The sequence below is a fragment of the Seriola dumerili genome, unplaced genomic scaffold, assembly GCF_002260705.1.
Source record: "Seriola dumerili isolate Sdu_G_001 unplaced genomic scaffold, Sdu_1.0 BDQW01000138.1, whole genome shotgun sequence".
In the NCBI taxonomy this organism is placed as follows: domain Eukaryota; kingdom Metazoa; phylum Chordata; class Actinopteri; order Carangiformes; family Carangidae; genus Seriola; species Seriola dumerili.
The window spans coordinates 2770599-2778310 of record NW_019174393.1 but is presented as its reverse complement, the minus strand read 5'-3'; positions in this window follow the sequence as shown (position 1 = coordinate 2778310).

Below are 7712 nucleotides of genomic sequence, written 5' to 3'. Positions count from 1 at the left end.
AAACCTCTCCGGTTTAACGTGGAGCCACGTGACACCACCACCCCCCCTGCACCGGTCTGTCACGGGATGCTCGTTGTGAAACTGATTCACAACCGCGCATCTGGTTCTTGTTGTGCACCGCTGGGTTGAGATTGCCCCCGGGTCTGCGAACTTTTTTTTTTTTTTCTATCGGTGTGCGTCGGCCACATGAACATGGACCAAACAGGTAGATAAGCATAGAAACAGTGGGAAAACGCGCTTTTATCGTTGAATCGTTGAATCATTGGATTCTCAACACTGTAAAAAAAAACAAATCGTAAAAAAATGACTGGCAGCAGCCAAATAAAGTGTAAAAACAATAAATTTATATAAAGTTTCATTAATATTTCTACAGAGAAAAACTGTTATTTTACAGATTTTTCCTAATTTATTATGATCAAACACCTTTAATAAAGTGACTCCACTAAAGTTTCTGCAGAGAAACTTTTCCCTAATAATAGAATTAAGTGTCAATCAATGAAATATTAACACATGCTTAATATTGTAAAGTAAACCTTTTGTTTTGGAAGAGAGAGTAAAAAATATGTATAAAATATTAAATCATCTTAAAAAATCAACTTAAATCAACTTCAACTTACAGTGTTTGTGTTAACATTGAATCTTTAAGTATGTAAAGTAATGTTAAAACCTGAAGCACAGAGAGAGTTTAAGAGCCCGGCCCGCACATCATTAGTGGCGGCTGACATGATAGGCAGCTCGCCTCTGTACCGCCTTTGTGAACATTTGTGTGTAATTTGTGATTTGGTTTGAGATGCTGGTGTTGATTGTTGGGGACTGGGCTAGGTTTGAAATTCTGATTGCGCATCACACCCTTAGAAAAAGACTATTGGACACATTAGGAACAGGGGCGCTGATTCTAGTGTTTTTGGGTTGGTTAGAATCGCATAGTTAGGCTCTTTGTTGGCTCCTGTACCCCTACTTCAGTTATCCTATTGCCTAGTTTGTATTTTTGTTTACTTATTTACCCTCCTGGTTACGCAATAAATTAAATCAGTAAATTTGATTCACCAGTAACACCTGGTTTTATGTTGCTTCCCTTTTCCCCTAGCTGGGTCAGAACAAAGACTGCCAACATACGGTGACTGGGGAGACAGCTCCATGACTGCCATACCCAAGAACCAAGAAACCAACATGGCAGTAGTAAACTGAAACCTGCCTCTGTCAGTAAGTGAAATACTCGGTGAGTAAAATTTCCCGGGCTGTTGTATCTTCTTTGCTTGCAGAAATCATCTGCCTGGTACTGGATGTGAGTCTCACAGCGTCGGAGGTTTTATTTACTCAGCAAAGTGGTTTCACAAAGGGTTTATATCTTGATGCTTCATGTGATCAGTGCAACATCTACTGGCCTGAATGCAAGTAAAAACGTCACAAATTGAATGTAAGTATAAGGGAAAGCATGATTGTATTTTATATTCCAAGCATAGATTTATATACTGTAAAAGCAAATAAAAATGTTTTTTATGCATCAAATGTGTCAATATCAGTCAAGTTAAGCTCAATGTCTTTGTTATAAGTAAGTGTCAAAACTGTAAGTTAGTTTGCAATGTGGGCAAAGAACATGTAGCTTTACTTTTTAAATGTCAGCTTTGGTGGTTGTGCTGTTATGGTGCAATATAAGATGTGGCCAGAACTTTATTTAAAATAAAATGTTCAAATAATGAATTAACACGATCAAGTGTGTGAAGCGGCCACAGTGATGATGTCAAGATTTCCATCTGTTGTATTTCAGAGCTATCTACTAGAAAATCGCCATGCCGCACGCGGCCAGCACCGACCTGTCCTGTGTTGTGATACCACTTTGTGACGCTAGACGCTGTGTGAGTCAGTGGCGCGTCAAGTCTGCCCTCAGTCCCACGAAGAAGAACAACTTTCGGCAGAGCTTGAATTTAGCGTCACAGAAACACAGGAATGGCTGAACCTCCTAAAAGGCGATATTTATCAGCATCCTGAAGGACCGCTCCCGACAAGAAACCACGTTCAACGGCAAAGAAAAGAAACAACACGAGTAACTCTCGATGCCGCTGGAGACGGCTCCTGAGAGTAAAAAGATGCGGTTTGATGCCGAGCTTGCAACTTTCCTGTTAGCCCGGTGAGTAGCATCAATGTTAGCTCTTTAGCTAAAAGTATAATCAGTGCAACGACTGACAAACGTTTCAGGTGGTGATATTGAGGTTGTCGACAGACGTTTTAGCGGTTTACTAGGATTGTGTCTGTTGCTCTCGGCTGTTGTACAGCTAGTGACGTCAGTAACTTTAGGCTCATTTTGTAACTGATGACTGTAAATTGAGATTGTATGGAGCCAGTAGACCGAGTGAATACACGTCAATAGGTTCACCATGTTGTAACCACTTCACATTACTGTTAGGAGATCAGCCATGATTGAAAGTGAACTAAGTCTTTACATTTCTCAGGAGATTTCAGCATCTCTTTGTCTTTATCAGGACCTGAGCCAGTCATACTGCTGATTCTTAATAATGAATATACCACTGCCTATATTTGATATGTATTTTACAGTATATCCATATTTGTACTACTGAATTTGTTGGTTATATAGTGTGTGTACATTGATTTCTTATCACACCTCTAGTTGTTTACCCTTCTTTTTCTTGCATTTATTTCATAATATTCATATCTATCCTCATAATTTATTATATATATACACACACACACAACAGATGTTTGAATATAAAGAATTTGTATGATCAAAACTAATTGTCCTATCACATGTTTGTCTGTATCAGGATCAGAAGTCCAGTCTAATCTCCACCAATGAAGGACCAGCACCTGCCTTTCTTCTGCATCTGGCCTCATCAGTCATCAACCACATTACATCAACATCTTGAGGTATTATCCCTGCACATGACAGATATTGTCTATACTGTGATCTTTTGCACATCCCCTAATCAGAACCTTTTGCACATCTTGAGCGTCATATCAAATGCATCAGAAAACAACTTGGATGTGATTATTAATATTTGGCTTGAATATTACAATTAAAATACTTGTTTGGAAACTTGCTGTGTCTGATTTGTTGTTAAGGAACTTATTGTGATATAGTGATGGAGTAATGAGGAGCTACTGAGTAACAACTGTTTAACACTTCCAAAGCTCTACAAATAGTAAACTACCAGTTAAACCACAACCATGTAAATGTAATGTGTAACATAGCCTGCTTCATGCTGAGAGATGTGTATTAGTTAGCAGATGTTTTTAAAAACAAAAGTGTTGTGACTGTAACTATACGTGTACCTGGGCTCAAATTAGGGTCAAAATGATTTTGAGCTTGTAAAGTGATGTTCACAAATAATTCCAATGTTTGTAGTTGTAAATCAACCTTTGTAAACCTGTAAGATAAATCTGCATGAAAAATTCAAGTTTGTGTATGTGAAACAATTGCACTTGTGTCAAAGAGAATTGAAATTGAAATTGAAATTCTGAATCAAAACTCCACAAATGAGTTGAGGTTGAACAAAGACACTGTAAAAGAGGAAATGGATTTGTCAACTTCTGTGTCATGATACAGAGAAGAAAACTAAAACTCTGGTCAAAAGTTCCCACAGTGTGTCACACACTGGGAATGTTGCACACTGAGTTTCACAGTTTTCTGCTTTTTATCTCTGTACACAGACGTCCACTAAAGCATTTCTTCTTTCCCTGTGTCTTTGTTGAACCTCACCACTGATCATTTGTTCAGTTTTGATTCACACTGTCTCAACAAACACAAATCTCTTTGCCACAAGCGCAATTTGTTTTCACATGCACAAACTTGAATTTCCCATGCAGATTTATTTTTCAGGTTTACAAAGTTTGATTTACAACTACAAATATTGGAATTATTTGTGTGATCATGAATCCATTGACCAACCTGCCTTGTGCCAACAGTTCAGGCCGGTGGTGGTGGTGTATCTTTGGGTGGTGTAGACATGTTGGGTCCCTTAATATCAATCAATCACGGTTTGAATGCCACAGTCCATCTGTGTGTTACTGGTGACCACGTGCATCCCTTTATGGTCACAGTTCATCATCTTCTAATGGCTACCTCCAGCAGGATAATGCTCCATGTCACAAAGCTAAAGTCGTTTCAAACTGGTTTCATAAACATGACAATGAGTCCGTTCTGCTTCAGTGGCCTCCCCCTGTCACCAGATCTGAATCCAGTCAAACACCTTAGATATGTGGTCGAACAGTAGATCCCCCAGCATGAATGTGCAGCTAAAAAATCTGCAGAAAAGATGCGATGTTATCATGTCACAGAATCCCAAAGGAATGTTTCCAATATGTTTTGGAATCCATGGCACAAAGAACTGAAGCTGTTTGAGAGCAAAGGGAGGAACTACTCAGCCTCAGTATAGTGTTCCCAATAAATTGATTATAATTAGTGCAGCCTGATGAAGCCTCAGTGGTCTTCAGGTGCCACTGCAGCAGTATGGTGTTAACCGACCACCTGACAGTGTGTAACAGAGTTTCCTGATGTTCTGAGTGTTAAAAAGCAAATTTCATTTATTTGAAATGTTAAAAATATGACAATAAGCAAAGGATTTAACTTTTTTTTTTTGTTGTTGGTTTGTCAAAAATATCTTTGATCTTTGAACTTACTGACCTAACCCGCTTATCATTTTCCATTTTGTTATACTTGACAGAACGACCCACCAGTAAAAACGCATCAACCTGATTAACTTATTATAGTGCACCTCCAAGCTGTTCAATGCAATAACAGCAGTAATAAATATACTTTAAATATTGGTATGAATACATATGAGGAAACTGTAGAAGGAATTTAGATTTTTTCCAACTAACAATTATAACCAGGATCGTAGTCAACCATATTTTTCACATTTTATAATTATATAAACTTACATGTTGACCATAATGCAGTTCCAACTTCTCCACACTGAAAACTCTTCAATCTTCAAAACCCTTTGTGTCATTTAAATTTACCGTGTATAGTTTGTGTGTAATTGCAGAACGTTACTGCGGCCATTAAAATCCTTAAAATACTGAAGTCATCACCTCGGGATCCTGAATCAACCTCCAACACGCTGAACACATGACCAAACCAAAATCTGCCATAATAAACTGTTAATTAGAACTAATTAAGAATGAAATGGTCGTCAGTTTCAAGCAGCTTATCGTCTGTTCAGTCAGGCACATGACAGTGATGTGACCCTGTCTTAACAGGATCATGGGATGAAAAGACTCAAAATTATTCCAAAAACAATAATAACACCATTGATATAATAATAGTTTTTCAGTTTGATTAATTGATGCAGAGGGGGAACTCAGCGTCTGCCACTTCCAGACAGTTGTGGAGGCCACAGACGAGCAGTTCTGCCCTTTTTAGACTGTGAATTTACCCGTTTGTACCACAAGGTGTGGCCAAAATCCACTATGATCCAGGTGGTTTCATCAGTCTGCAGCTGTGTTCAGTCTGCAGCGTGTCTCTCATGCATCATCAATCCCAAACCTTAATCTGATGAATGCTTGTTGAGCTCTTACAATCAAAGTTCCTTTTAGCAGCAGTTTGGTTAGAACATGTCGGCCATGTCATTTTGAAATACGAGGCTCACTGGGATCATGAGAGCCTGTTAACTTCTTACACTGTCACTCATTGTTTATGGTGTTGTTGGTGTAGCTTGTGATTGTCAGTCTGAATTAACTCAGGAAGTATGAATGCTGTATATCTTGTGTAGCCCCCTCTGTGAGGTCGGTAATTATGCCGGTAATATTTAAAAAATACCTAATGTAAAATAAATAAGTGAAGGAATGATGTCTGTTAAAAAAGCTGCAGCCATCATCACACCTGACAGTGAGAGGAATCCACAGGTGCCACATGAGGGCAGTGTAGGGTTGATAATACAGAGAGAACGTCACCAGTCCAACACACACACACACACACACACACACACACACACACACACACACACAGAGAGAGCAGCACTTTGAAAAATCCAGCCGTTCGCCAGTTGAGAAAAAGATTTCTCCGAACGACCTCGTGACAGAAACTGATGGTAGCTGATGCTGTTAGATTGACATTTTAATATCATCCTCAATTTGATACCTTACTAAAGTGATCCACACAGCACGTACTCTGCTCTACTCTCACAATCAAAAAGGTAAAAATTTAAAAAGAAAATATTAAAAAAAAAAGATCTAAATAGACTTTTTGTTGTAAAACATGGTAATCTTAGTGAGTTAATTCAGTATGGACTTTCATACACCGCACATCATGATATTAAGGAATCGAACATCCTCTAATTGTTTATTTTGTGTTCAACTTCTGGAATCCTTTTATAGGTCGTTCAGTATTTGCATATATTTTATATGGTGTGTCCTTCTGTTCTGCTCGGGGTGTTATTTAATGGACTTGAATGGACAATTAAAGCTGCACTAATCAGAATTATCACCTACTTCCTCTTCCTCTCTACAAAAACATTTTAGCATCTTTCAGCTAATTGTTGCTGGACACAAATACGACTCCAGATGAACGTTGCTCCGAGTTTCGCAGCTTGTCGCTCCGCCACAAGTCGCCTGCGAGCTGCCGCTAATTGAAATGCACACATAGGCGTACTGCAGTAGCCACCAGGGATTCATAGAGGTTTACTCTGTTATGTGTCGTCTCCACTGCTCGGTATTTGTCAGATGGAACCCGTTTCGGGACGTGATGTCACGTGAAACTCCCAGGGTTCCTCAGTGTCGTCGTCACGTTGCACAGTGGACGGAGAGCTCCCCACTGCGTCATCTACTGTCATTAACGGCGATGGAGACAATTGCTCATTTATCACAAGAAGTGGTGCAGTGTGCGTCCCACGATTGCTTTTCTCCGTCGGGCCTCCGTCTTATTCACACTCACACTGAAGGTCCATTCTCACTCTAATGATCAGCCAGATGCGAGTCACTCGTACTGTCTGATGTGTTCAGACTGCGAGGAATGAGCTCTTTTACATGCTGCAGCTGTCCTGGTTTAAAAAAAAAAATTATCTTTTTTCTTTTTTTTTGCTTTTGTCATGATTATGCAACTCCAGTTTTTTTTCCCCCCCATAATTATTGAGAAGAAATGCAGTTGGAGGAGGGAAGCGACTCCGGCACAGAGCAGGGCTGTGCAGGACGGAGTAGCAGGGGTGCTTAGAGATGATAATCGCTTATAGAGTTGTGAGCTTTCTAATTGTGCTTTCATGGGACATCGTTGATTAATGGACTAGTTGACGGACATCTTGTGATTGTTGTCCACATGTGCACTGTCCACAGGGGTGCTGAAGAATCCACTCCAGCCTTCCAGCAGCATTGTGGAGACTCTTTTCTGAGAGAGGAGAGCAAGAGAAGAGGGTGGGGGGGGGGGGGGGGGGGCAGAGAAAAAGAGAATGAAACTTTGAGGCTTTCGGCAGTGCTGTTGTAAAGGGGAGTGAATGAGTGCGGGGGCCGTGCAGCCAGCCACATGGGCCGTTCTCACTCGGGATAATGGAGGCCTTTCTGTGGTTCTTAACCCCCTTGTCGCACGCTGGGAACGGGCAGCCGTCCGCCCTGTTGCTGACAACAGACACGCTCAGACACGCTCACCCGCTGGATAATTGAATTTTACACCCAGGAAAAAAGTCACCTCCCTTCCCCTGGCCGGGTCCCCCCCCCCTACACGTGGCCCTGACAGGAACTCTCCCAGGATCAACATCTCATCCAGG